This window comes from Cupressus sempervirens, chromosome 8, assembly GCF_028749045.1.
Source record: "Cupressus sempervirens isolate cs-2001-9-10 chromosome 8, ASM2874904v1, whole genome shotgun sequence".
Taxonomy (NCBI): domain Eukaryota; kingdom Viridiplantae; phylum Streptophyta; class Pinopsida; order Cupressales; family Cupressaceae; genus Cupressus; species Cupressus sempervirens.
Genome location: NC_143125.1, coordinates 290,307,824 through 290,321,197, shown reverse-complemented (window position 1 = coordinate 290,321,197; position 13,374 = coordinate 290,307,824).

The window sequence follows — 13,374 nt, the reverse complement described above, 5'->3', positions numbered from 1 at the left end:
CCTAGTTTGAAGAAGCCTGATGTTGGTTTGTGCAAAAATTACCAAATTGGTGAGATGGGAAAGACTAGTTTTAAAAGTAAAAATTATCAGTTAGAAGAAATCTTGGAAATTGTACATACTAACTTATGTGGACCTATTGCAATAGAAAGCTATAGTGGAGAAAACATTTTCATTCTTTTTGTTGATGATTATTCCACAATGATGATTGTGATGTATCTAAAAGAAAAATTAGAAGCTTTTGAAACATTCAAATGGTATCTGGCAAGAGTAGAAAAAAAGTTGGAAAGAGATTAAAATGCTTAATATCAGACAAAGGTGGTGAATTCCTCTCCAATGAGTTCAATAATTTCTACATTGAAAGAGGAATCAAAAGAAAGGTATCAGCCCCTAGTACACCTCAACCAAATGGTATAGTTGAAAGGAGAAATAGATCCATTATGGATTGTGTAAGGACATTGATGATTGAAAAGAATGTATCTATCAAATACTGGAAGGAAGCTATCAGTGCTATAGTTCATACTTTGAATCAAGTTCAATTGAAAAAGGACTCAAACCAAACTCCCTATGAACTATGATATGGTTACAAACCCAATGTAAGTTACTTAAAACTATTTGGCAGAAAATGTTATATTTTGAAAGAATCTAGAAAAGGAAAATTTCATGTAAAAGGTGATGATGGTATATTTCTAGGATACTCCTACAAAAGTAAAGCATACAAATGTTGGAATTTTTCTACTCACAAGATCATAGAAAGTGCACATGTGAGAATTGATGATTTGTAGAAAAGAGTGAAGAAGAAAGAATAAAGGAGCCAGACAATTATAGAAGATTTGTTTACTATGAACTTGAAACATTGCCAAACCTATTTGAAAGAAAGGAGACTTCATCTCCTAAGTCCTCTAAATCCCCAATGGTTATTGAGTTGTAGGAAGTACAAACGAAGTCACATTCTAAAGGAACTGAGTCACAATCAGAGGCTATTGAGCTAGTTCAAACCAAGTTTGATGAACCTGAATCACAAAAAAAAGGACCTAAGCTTGAAGTTGAGGTCCATAATGAAGACAGTGGAATTCATTCAGAACCCAAAGAGCTTGTGTTAGCAAGATATGTTAGAAGACAACATGCACCTGATCGAATCATTGGAGACAAATCAAATGGAACAATGACAAGAAGAAAATTAAAAGGTACATGTTTACTTGCTGAATTTGAACCTAAAAATGTTAAAGATTCTCTTGAAAATGAAAGATGGATTAAAGCAATGAATGAAGAGATAGAATAGATAGAAAAGAAAAAAACTTGGACTTTTGTTCCTAGACCCAAAGATAAAAATGTGATTGGTACAAAATTGGTATTTATAAATAAGTTGAATGAAGATGGAAAAATATCTAGAAAAAAAAGCAAGATTAGTATGTGAAGGTTATTCTCAAGAAGAAGATATTGATTATGGTGGAGCTTTAGCATCTATTGTAAGACTAGAATGTGTTAGAACTCTACTTGCGTATGTAGCTCATAGAGGATTTAAAGTGTATCAAATGGATGTTAAATCCAAATTCTTGAATGGAATTCTTGATGAGGAAGTCTACATTGAAGAACCAACAGGTTTTGCAGATCCTAACAAAAGGGACATAATCTGCAAATTGCATAAAGCGCTATATGGTCTCAAACAAGCTCTTGGAGCCTAGTATAAAAGATTGCATAACTATTTGGTCTAGACTAGGTTTCATAGAACAAATGATAACAATAGTCTATATATCAAGGAAGGACTAGATAAGAAGATTGTGTTGGTAGAGATATTTGTTGATGATACCATACTTATAGGAAATGATGAATTATGCAAAGCATTTTTAGAAGAAATGAGTAAAGAATTTGAGATGTCCATGTTTGGTGAGATAAAGACCACGTGCAGATCAATGATTGGGAAATTGCAGTATGTAGTACATGCAAGGCCTGACATTGCCTTAGCAGTTGGGATAGTGGCAAGATTTTCAAAAAACCCTAGAGAAAACCATATGATGGCAATCAAGAGAATCATGATATATATGAAAGGTACTGAAGACTATGGCTAATGGTACAAACTTGGAGGAAATCTAAACTTAAAGGTGTTTATTTGTGCTGATTGGGCAAGAAGTCTTGATGAAAAAAAAGTAAAAGTGGAGGAGTATTCTTTCTTGGTAAAAGAATGGTATCTTGGACAAGTAAGAAGAAAAATTGTACATCTTAGTCCATAGTAGAAGGTAGAATATGTGGTAGCAATAGTCAATTTTTCTAGCATTATTTGATTCAAAGAATTATTGGAAGGAACAAATGTAGAAATCAAAGATTATGTAGTCATATATTGTGATAACACTAGTGCAATCAATATATCAAAGAATCCAGTGATGCATTCCAAAACAAAGAACATTACTATAAAATATCACTTCTTAAGAGAATTGGTGTAGGATAAAAAAGTCAAATTGGAATATGTGAATACAAAGGAACAAATTGTAGACATATTCACCAAGCCATTACCTAAGGATGCATTTTTGTATCTAAGAGGTAAGGTAGGGGTCATTCCTCTATCTGAAGCTCACTAAATGAAGAATAGTGATGCATCAACCAAAACAAGTTGAAGATCAATCTATTGATGTAGCATTGACAAGGGCATATTGCAAATGAATTAGTACTTAAGGTGCATTAATAATATCAGAACTATTGTCTTTGGCATGTGTTGTCAAAGAGGGAGAATTTTACTATCATATCTCTCTAAAATTTTGTTATTACAAAATAGGGATAAGTTACATAGGGGGAGAGAGAAAGGGAGAATATCTATAAATATCAAAGAGGAAGAATATAATTGGTAGAAGACTATTGTAGGGAAAAAAAATTTGATAGAAGGAGAAAGCTAAAGTGCTTACTAAAAAAAGGAGTCTTATTCTCAAAATTTTATTATGCTATGACATGTTGTGTTACCATCAATACCAAAGAAGGTTAATTGTTGGATACATTTGATTAATTGTGTGTTGTCTTTGATGTTACACAAATGTCATCTCATTATCCAAAGGTGCATGCCAAGCTCACTTGGGCAGTAAAGAAAATTCTCTATATCTACCAAGCATTCCTATGGTTGCCTAGTTCAAAAAGTAGTGTCTACCGAGCTCATTTAGGCATCAAAGAAAAGCAAGTAGAAAATGAGTGTTAACTAAGCTCACTCGGATAATGAAGGAACATTGGATGGAACCAATGTTAACTGAGTTCACTCAATTATGAAAGTATTTTCACAAGTTTGTAGTGTTAACCGAGATTTTGTTTGTTACTACAAGAAATCACTTCTAAGATAGTTTCTACCAAGTTGGGTCGACTAGCAAAGTATTTTCTTATTTTGGTATATTAAGCTTAAATTTTTTATTTATTGAGTCTAGTTGACTAAGAGAATGAATGTTAACTATTCTAATTTGTATTTGAGTGGACTTGACAATATGAAAGGCATAAATAAAGGGTCAAGTTGTGGTTTCAAAGTGTGCAAGCTGTGATGATAATTCAAGAAGGGATAAAGAGAGGAAGTGAACTTGAAGGACAAGTAGAATATCCTTAAGGAGTAGAAAAGCTATATTTGATCTAGAAGGATCAAGTATAAGCCATAATAGAGATCTGTAATCAACAGTTTAGTTGCATCTCAATCAGGTCAATTCATTGTTACTCTCGAATCATTGTAGTAGTGATTTAAATCTCCTAACAGAGTTGGTTTAGCAGCCATTTGTAAATCCTATAAGAAGGTGGTAGTTCTATTGAATTTTCTAAAGACCTCTGACAAGGCCACTCCTAACATGGTATCCAAAATCAAATGACTATGGAAATCGATAGTAGATATACTATCAAATCAAATAAACCAAAGGTCACTTTACTTTGGAAAATGAATAGTTAACTTGAGAGTTAATAATCTAGAAGGAATGATTTGATGAGTCATTAGCTATATATGCCACCTATCAAAAAACATATGTGCCCTCATAAGCTTTAGTTCTTATTCCTATTAAAGGAAGATTAAATATTAGAAAGAGGGATGATTTCAAATAACACATACTTCCAAGAATAAATTGTGTAACTAAAAAGCCATGGGAAAGGGGAAGATGATAAATATGTAGACAAAGGAGAAAACTGGGGTTCCATCTTTTTTTTTTTGGAGACTATATATTAGGGGTCTACAGTAGTGTGACAACAAATTTTGAGACTGTAGGAGAGTTGACGTTTATTTGCTTTTCTAAACTTTGTGTTAGGGAGAATAGGGAGTTTTGATTTTAAGTTTTATGAAGGGAGATTCTATTTATTTGTAGATAATGGTATTAATTCAAATGTGTATTCAAATTTGTTTAATTTTAGGCATGTTAGGGAAGGGAGGTTTGAGAGAAAATTGTATACTAAAACTTTGAGTCTATGCAAAGTTCTCTCCACTGATTGTTATCTTGGTATGAGTTTCAATTTTCCTTAAACACATCTGGTTTCATTATTCCCTTAATATATATTTGATTTCAAGATCCCTTTTTAAGTTTCAATTCTCTTCTTTCTCAGGATTTTTATTCATTATGTAATATAGTATGCAAATAGACTTTGTGAGCTATTTGCTATTATTTTCTTTTTTAGTTGTTTTGGTTTTTTGCATCTACTTTGTGCTTGCAGGTAGATGTTTGAAATCCTTTCATTTTTTTGGTTTAAAGTACCTATAATTAATTCATTGTATATCTCAAATGGGGAGTTGTACCCAATAAAACTTAGAGGAAGGTTATTAATCCAATAATAACCTATCCAACTATTAGTGCTGATTGGTCTTCACATTTGGTCATTTCAGGTTAATTTGTATGTATTTCTTTAGAGGACAATCTATTCACTAATAGTGTTCATTCTATTTCTTTTATTCTTGAAAAATAAGATAAGTAATGATAATCACTAATAACATCATAAGATCTCCAAAGTTAATTCACTACAAAGTACATTTAGTATTTACCAAGTTCTAGGACTAACTCTATGTATGCTGAGCAACAATATTCAATTTTTAGATTACAAATTATGTTTACATCTAAGGGATTTTGGGATTTATTTTAGTAGTAATTGATTCACCCCTCCCCTCTCAGTTACTCTTATATTTCCAACAATATAGATTTCACAATTTGTTCTGCTAGATTCAATATCTTGGTTTTGCATTCTGATGACTTGTTTTATGTTTCTTACATTTGTGACATTTGCCTTCAAATCTTTGTTTCTCTTTACATTCATTAGCCTTATGACCATGCTAATTGAAATTGTAGCACTTTGCATTGAATTTTTCTTTTCCATTACTCTAACACTTGTTTGATGTATGACCTATCTTACCATAGTGATTGCAAGTAGGTCTTTGATTCTTTTGAGCTCCTTGTTTGGAAGTTTCACATTCTTCTTTGTATCCAATTCTCACTTTTCCTTTTTTTCTATAGAGATTTTTCTCATTCAACTAATTTAAGTATGCTTGAGATTTCATCATTCTTTCATTGATTTACCTTTTAGAGTTTAGATCATTCTAAAATATTTCATTCTCAAATCTTAGGTTCATGATTTTTCTATTTGCATTGGTGAGCTGATTAATGAAGTCGGTCTGCTAAAGGGATAGATGTTGAATCTCTTTTTTTTTCCTTCCATTTATGCTTTTATCTTGTTTTTCTCTTCCATGAGTTCACATACCCTTATTGACTGAATTTCTTGTTCTCTTCTTAGCTTTCTCACTTCTTCTTGAAATGAACCATTCTTCTCCAAATGTTCTTTGATTGCATCATTAGCTTTATCTGAGTTGCTTGAAGCATGAAGGTCTTCAATTTTTTCTTCAATGTAGACATGATCATTCATTTGGATTGCAAGATATTTTCTTCATTTTAAGGATTCAGTGAGTTTCTCTTTTGCTTTCTTGAGTTGTGCAATAGCCATTTCCAAATATAGCTTCTCATTGTCAATAGCCTTGTCAAGTCTAAATATCTCCACGGTCTCTAATCTTTTCTCAAGTTGTTAAACTTTCTACTAAGAACCACAATGCTCTGATACCTAGAAATGAAGGGGCAGTCCAACATGCAATCTCATGCTCCTTGCACATTCCATGATTGTTTTATTCAACCTCTCAGACACACCATTTTCTTGTGGAGTTATTGGAATAGTATTCTTCCTTCTGATTCCATTAACAGAACAATAATATTCAAAGGACTTGCTAAAATACTCTCCTCCATTATCCGATCTGAGACACTTAAGCTCCTTTCCTATCTAATTTTCAACCAAAGCTTTTCATTTCTTGAAAGTTTCAACTAAATCAAATTTTTTCTTTAGAAAATACACCCATGTCTTTTGAGTTTATTCATCAATAAAAATAACATAGTAATGAGATTCACCAAGAGATGATACTTGAGCCAGTTCCCACACATCTAAGTGCACTAGATCCAACTTCTCACTCTTCTTCTCTTTTCCAACTTTGGGAAATTTGACTCTTCTCTATTTACAATAAACATAATTTTCACATAAGTCTAAATCAATATTTTCCAATCCTGGCAATAGATTCTTAGAGTGAAGGATTTTCATCCCTTTCTCCCTCATGTTCCTAAGCCTATGGTGCCAAACAATTGAATTTGTTCTTGCAACATTTATAGTAGCTTTCACTACATTATCAATATCAATAGCAAATAAAGTGGAATAAGTGTTCCTAGTACACAATTACAATGTGTCAACCTTTGCACCTTAGCTACTACTAATGAACCTTTAGTTACCTTCCAGACATTATCTATAAACATGACTGCATAGCCTTCACTACCAAGTTGTCTTGTAGAAATTAAATTTCTTCTTAAATTAGGAACATGCCTTACCTCCTACAACATCTAGTCATTTTTGTTTGGCAACTTGATCTTTATTTTTCCTATTCCAATAATAGGACAGGGCTCATCATCCCCAAAATATACCTATCCAAAATCACCTTGAACATAATCTTGAAAATATTTCCTATGGGTTGTAGCATGGAATGAGGCCCCAAAATCTATTACCCATGAATCATTAGCATTATCTAAACATAAGATTAAAACATCTTGTAAATAATTACTTGCAAAATTAGTTTCCTTACTATCATCATCACTTCCATCTCCTTGTTTGTTTTTTTGAGACCAACAATCTTTCTTTAGATGACCAAGTTTTCCATAGTATCAACAATATTTATTTCCTTTAGACTAATAACATCCTTTCTTTGAATTTCCTTGTGACTTGTCATGTGAATGGCCTTTTCCTCTTTGAGTTTCTCTTCCTCTCTTCTCCACATTCAATGCGAAACCTGATGAAGTTGACATTTTACCCATGCTTTTCTATCACATTTCCTCACTTAGAATAACACCAACAACTTCATCAAATCTCAAAGTATTTGAACTAGAGACAAAGTTACTTACAACTATAACCAAGCTATTCCAATTCTTTTGTAAAAGAACATAAAATTAAGAGAGTCATAACCTCTTCATCAAATGAGATCTTTATGGATGAAGATTGACCAGTGATTGTGTTAAACTCATTTAAATGATTTTCTATAGATCCTCCCTCACCCATTTTCATATTAAATAAATGCTTCGAAAGAAATACCTTATTCAGAGCTAAGGCTTTCTTGTATAACTTAGCTATTGTCTCCATCAACTCTACAATCATTTTTTCCTTTGATATATTGAATGTTATACATAGGGCCAGACATAATCTAATAGATCCTAGTGCCTTCCTATCTAAGATCTCCCAATCTTCCTCTGTGATCATTCCTTGTCTCTTAGCTTTCCCTTCTAATGGCTTTCACAAATCCTTCTGATATAGATAATTTTCCATCTACATTTTCCATAACTAAAAATTTTGGCCATTGAGCTTTTCAATATTGAATTTGGAATCCTCCATTGCTCCCACTCAAATCTAAAAGTCCTATCAGTCTACAATAACAAACCTCACTCTGATACCAATTGTTAGGAATTGAAAGATCTAGAACAATATAAGAATAAACAATTAAATGAAGAAACAAAAGAAGAAAACCATAAGAACACAAATAACACATAGATTTAATGTGGTTCACCCAAAACCCAAGTTATGTCCACCTACACAATTGTCCAACCTTTCTTAGTATCTAGTGGTTATAGTGCAAACCCTTACAACTCAATACCACTGCAAGAACAACTTATCTCATTATACATGATGTTATCTTGATACCTAACCATAAGCTATCTTATATGATATATTCCTACTTCAGGATTACAATAAGCCTATCTAAATAAGGTGTAATAAAATAGGAGCATATATAATAAGTATGTACAATACTTCTCTAATCAATCACCACAACCTAATAAATCATACCATTGGAATGCATATAATATCAATGTTTCTATATACAATGTGGCATATGCCATCTCAAAATGTCTTATGACACATCCTATGACAACTATACTATCATATGCTACTCGTGGATGATCAAAATGTAGCCTCTTCACTGTAATAGGTGGATCACTTGCCTCCTACATAAACAAAGAAGGAAAACCCAAAGTTAGACTACTAAATTTATATGATTATATGTATCTAACATTGAATTACTCAAATGCATAATGATCCTTTTTTAATGAATATTTATAGCATTAAACTTCATCATAAATACCTCTGTCATCAACCTCCTACACCAGTTAGGAGTCCTCTCATATGTCCTCAAAAATGCTTGAACCTCATTGATTGTGGCATGTATATGTTCAATTATATTTGTTAGATGAACCTAAAACTTAAACTATAATATTATAATTAATAGCCTACTAAAGTTATAACATATAATCAAGAATTCAAACTACAACTTACCTTTGTCAACTCCTCCATTGGATATAATGGCTACATCATCGAAGATACAAAACTCTAGCATCTAAGATCATGTGAACTAGGTGTTTCCTATGAGATACAAAATACTAGTTGTTAATATCATGGAAATAAATTTTGAATTTATGTATGAAAATAAGGAAAATAATATTTAAATGATACTTATACATACGATTGGGCTCTCACTGCAAATGGAAATGCCAGAGGGTTTGTGATGTTGAATCTTCCTAGAGTCATCACCAGTAGCCATGCCTTATACAATAAATAATGTAATTAAATTTAATTACCACAAACATTTTACATGAATGGATTCATATTTAATTACTTTAAAAGCACCTAATTACATTTTCCTTGTCAATAGTTCATGCCTCACCCCTACGCTTTTTCCCCACTGATAGGTGATACCTGCAAGAGAAAATAAAGATTAGAAACCATTTATGCTCCAATATCAAATAGAAAAATAATGAAAAAACAACATAATGTGCTGTAGAAGTCTCAAGGTGAAGTGAAATAGCCATCAGTTTTGAATTTATGTACGAAAATAAGGAAAATAAAATTTAAATGATACTTATACATACCATGGGGCTCTCACTGTGAATGGAAATGAATCTTCCTAGAGTCATCACCAGTAGCCATGCTATGTACAATAAAGAATGTAATTAAATTTAATTACCACAAACATTTTACATGAATGCATTGATATTTAATTACTTTAAAAGCACCTAATTACATTTCCCTTGTCAATGGGTTGTGCCTCACCCCTACATTTTCCCCCCACTAACAGGTGATACCTGCAAGAGAAAAGAAATATTAGAAACCATATATGCTCCAATCTCAAATAGAAAAATAATGAAAACACAACATAATGTATTGTAGAAGTCTCAAGGCTAAGTGAAATAGCCATGAGCATTACATTGTCAACGTATTTGAGCTCCTCCTCAATCATCAACTAAACATGAATGAAGATCACATACATATATAAATTACTATAGGTCAAAATTAATCTATTATAAAGATTAACTTCAAATTGCATATGTTGTAACAAAAAATTGTATATATGTATGGACACAGAAGGAATCCATGCCTTTGCATGCCCCTCCTCTCTCACGTCAGGGTGTGTATCTTCTATACATGTTTCTAGTGTATCCTTCTCAAATACAAACTGATACTCAATAAGATTACCTATGGGACCCAGAAAAATATTCTTGCATGTTATGCAAGTATGAAGCACACAAACATGTGATGAGCTCACAGATGATGAACTCGCACTGAAATCATCAACATGGAGAGGCAAGACTTAACTATTATAGGATATCAATAGGCTACTCAATCTATGGATGGCTCTAATAGTCTGAGAGCTAGCCTCTGCAAAGATATTAGGATGTTGCACTAGAGAGGGGGGAGACATCAATAGGTGAGACAAAAGTGTTAGCTTTCTTTTGTTGGGAAAAGGGTCTATTCTGAGGAGCTCCTCCTCCTACACCCATGTTTGGCCTCATGCTCCAATAGTTCACCTTGAGGTGCAACACAAATTTGGCAAACAATTTTTTAATCAAATAGAATGACACCTCTTAATTTCTATGTGTAGGGATGTCAAAAGCCATCCACCAATGATCTAAAAATAATTCATGCATAGCCTCATTTATGCACCATTTAATTTCTAATTTGGGCTTTGTGCATTCTACTTTTTTACTAGTTTTTGGGTCCACAAAAAGGTTAACTATATCATCTTTAGCTATATTTAGGGTGACAACCTCATCATAGTCCAACCCATCATCAAACATGCAATGTATTTCCTCACACTAGTGAAGAGTAGCATTTTTTTCTTTGGTAAGTGTTTCAATTTTATCCACTATGGTGTTTAATATGCATAAAATGGGAGCCAATGTAGGTATATTATTATATATGGCTCACAAAATCTTTAGTTTGGTGAGATTTTCAATTATCAAATCTTAAATTCAAGGAGGGTTTTGAGGGAGTAGGGGGTTATTTGGTGGATTTTTTTGAGGGGGTACTAGATCATTTGGTGGAGGCTTATGAGGAACATTGTTTCCTAGCTCAATATCATCTTTTGGGTCAACCATACCTATTAATTTGCAAAACATAATTTCTATTAAAAAAAACCTAAATTTCAACAATTTTTATTAAAAAAACCTAATATTTACAAATTCTATTTAAAATAGATAATTTATAATAATATTCATTCAAATCATTAAAAAAATACAAAAAAAGCCTTACCTTTATTTGATACCCATGCAAAAATCTGATACCTGAATGGAGCAGAACAATAAAACTCAAAAAAATGCAATCCAAAATAACTCTTGGGTTTTTTTAAATTATTTGTGTGATAGGTTTTTGGTATTCAATTACATATCGAATACCTAATTATGGATCACATACCCAAAAAGGCTTGGCCCAAACATTTTAGTCTTGGTATTAGGATGGATTGAAAAAAAGTTAGAGCAAATTTTGAAACACTTTTAGACATTTTCAAACTCCACTTTTTTCACATCACCACATTTTGGCACACCATGATCTTGCACATACCTCGATCCATCTATCATTATTGTTCACATAAACACTAGTGTAGTTACCTCATTATCATTAGAATCATCCTTCAATACAACATACACCACTTCATCGTCATGATCATTAGATCCATCTTTCATTTCCTCTTCTACAATGTAGCAAGACTTCTTTCCTTTTTCTTTTTAATCTTTGTTGTCCTCATCTCTTCTATTTCTATAGTTGTCTCCACTTCTATTGTTCTTCTTTTTTGAACATCTAGTAGCAATATGACCAACCTCATTACAATTAAAACACATGATAGGTAAATTACCTTTGAATTTTCCTTTACCTCTGTGAAATCTCCTTGCTAATAGTGCTTCAAGCTATTCTACATCCTTTTCATTTGTATCACTATCATTGGAAACACATCTTACCTTTTTATTCTTATTCTCATTAGGTTCCTTCAATGACAGGTTAACTTTGAAAGAAGATTTAACATTGTCAGATTTCAAGTTGTCAAAATTAGATAGCTTAAAAGTAGTTAGCCTACTTACTAGACCTTCAAGAATCAGGTCAGAACTTGGTATACATATTAGTTCTTGTATAGAAAAAACTCTAATAGCATAGATGGGAAGTAGTGCTCTTAGTACTTTACTCAATATAGTAACATCATCTATCTACTAATAGCTCCTCTTATAGAAATAACAACATCTTTTATTCTAGAGAAATATTGAGCAATATTCTCACCTTCAAGCATCCTCATATCATCAAACTTACCTCTAAGACTTTTAGATTTGACTCTTAAAACATTTGCATCTCCTCTATAGATGGTGCGAAGAGAATCCCAATTATTCTCTACACTATAACACCCCTTGATGTCATCAAACTCAACATAACTTAGGGCAGAGGAAATCTCCAACATTACTTGATTGTGTTCTTTCTTCTTTTCTAGATCTTCAGTAGTTAGGGTTCCAATAGGATCAACATACTCAGTGGTGATGGTAGATTGTGCATGGTCTCCAAGACCTCCTAGGTGTAGATTCATCATACTTTTCCATGTAGGAAAGTTGTCCTTGTTAATATTGGTTACCTCTCTTTATGACATCTTGATCTTTTGTTTCTAGTACCTTCAAACTAGTCCTCTTAAGAAGATGGATCTAATACCAATTGTTGGAATTCTTTAGAATAACTAAGATGGGGGTTAATTAGTTATCTAAGGTCTAGATGTAAAACTAAAAATTTTCATAGATTAGTGAACCCATATCCATAAAACATATTCATGCATCCATCCATTAGATCATACAATCACTTAAACTTGCATATTACTATCCTAGGCCAAAACAACTTTACTAAAATGTAAACATGAAACATAAAAGATTCAATAACATATTTGACACAAGGATTTTACATGGAAACCCAATTTGTGAAAAAATTCTAGTAACATGCTACTCATTCTCACTCTTCTGAAGTAAAGCCCTAGTAAAGACCAACCTTGTTAGAGGTTGCAATATACACTATTAAATGTGACCTTCTTAGAGGATTTCAATAATCTTGTTAGGATTGAGCCTTGTCAAAGGACTTTAGATCATTCACTTGGAATGTCACATAACTAAAGGATTAACAAAGAACTATTAGGTCAACCTTAATCCAAAGAAGTTACCCTAGACTAGTACAATTATTAGAAAGTAACAATAATGCTTGATCTGATAAAAAATTACAACTCACTTGTAGATTACATATCCATGTTTTAGTCCTCCATTCTACTTGGCTTTCACACATTTTAGCTCTAATAGCTTGTTCACCCTTCAAGCATTCATACTCTTAAGTCTTCTTTCTTTTCTTACCAATAGAAATCTCTTCTATTCAGTCACTAAATGAAGCAATACCTTAGACCTCTTGTCTAACTTCAGTTCTTGAACATTGACCAACCTTGTTTCTGACCAACCATCTCTATACATAGAAAATTAAGTTCTTTTTCTTGTTTGACCTCTATCATCCATTTTAAGGTTAATTAGGATT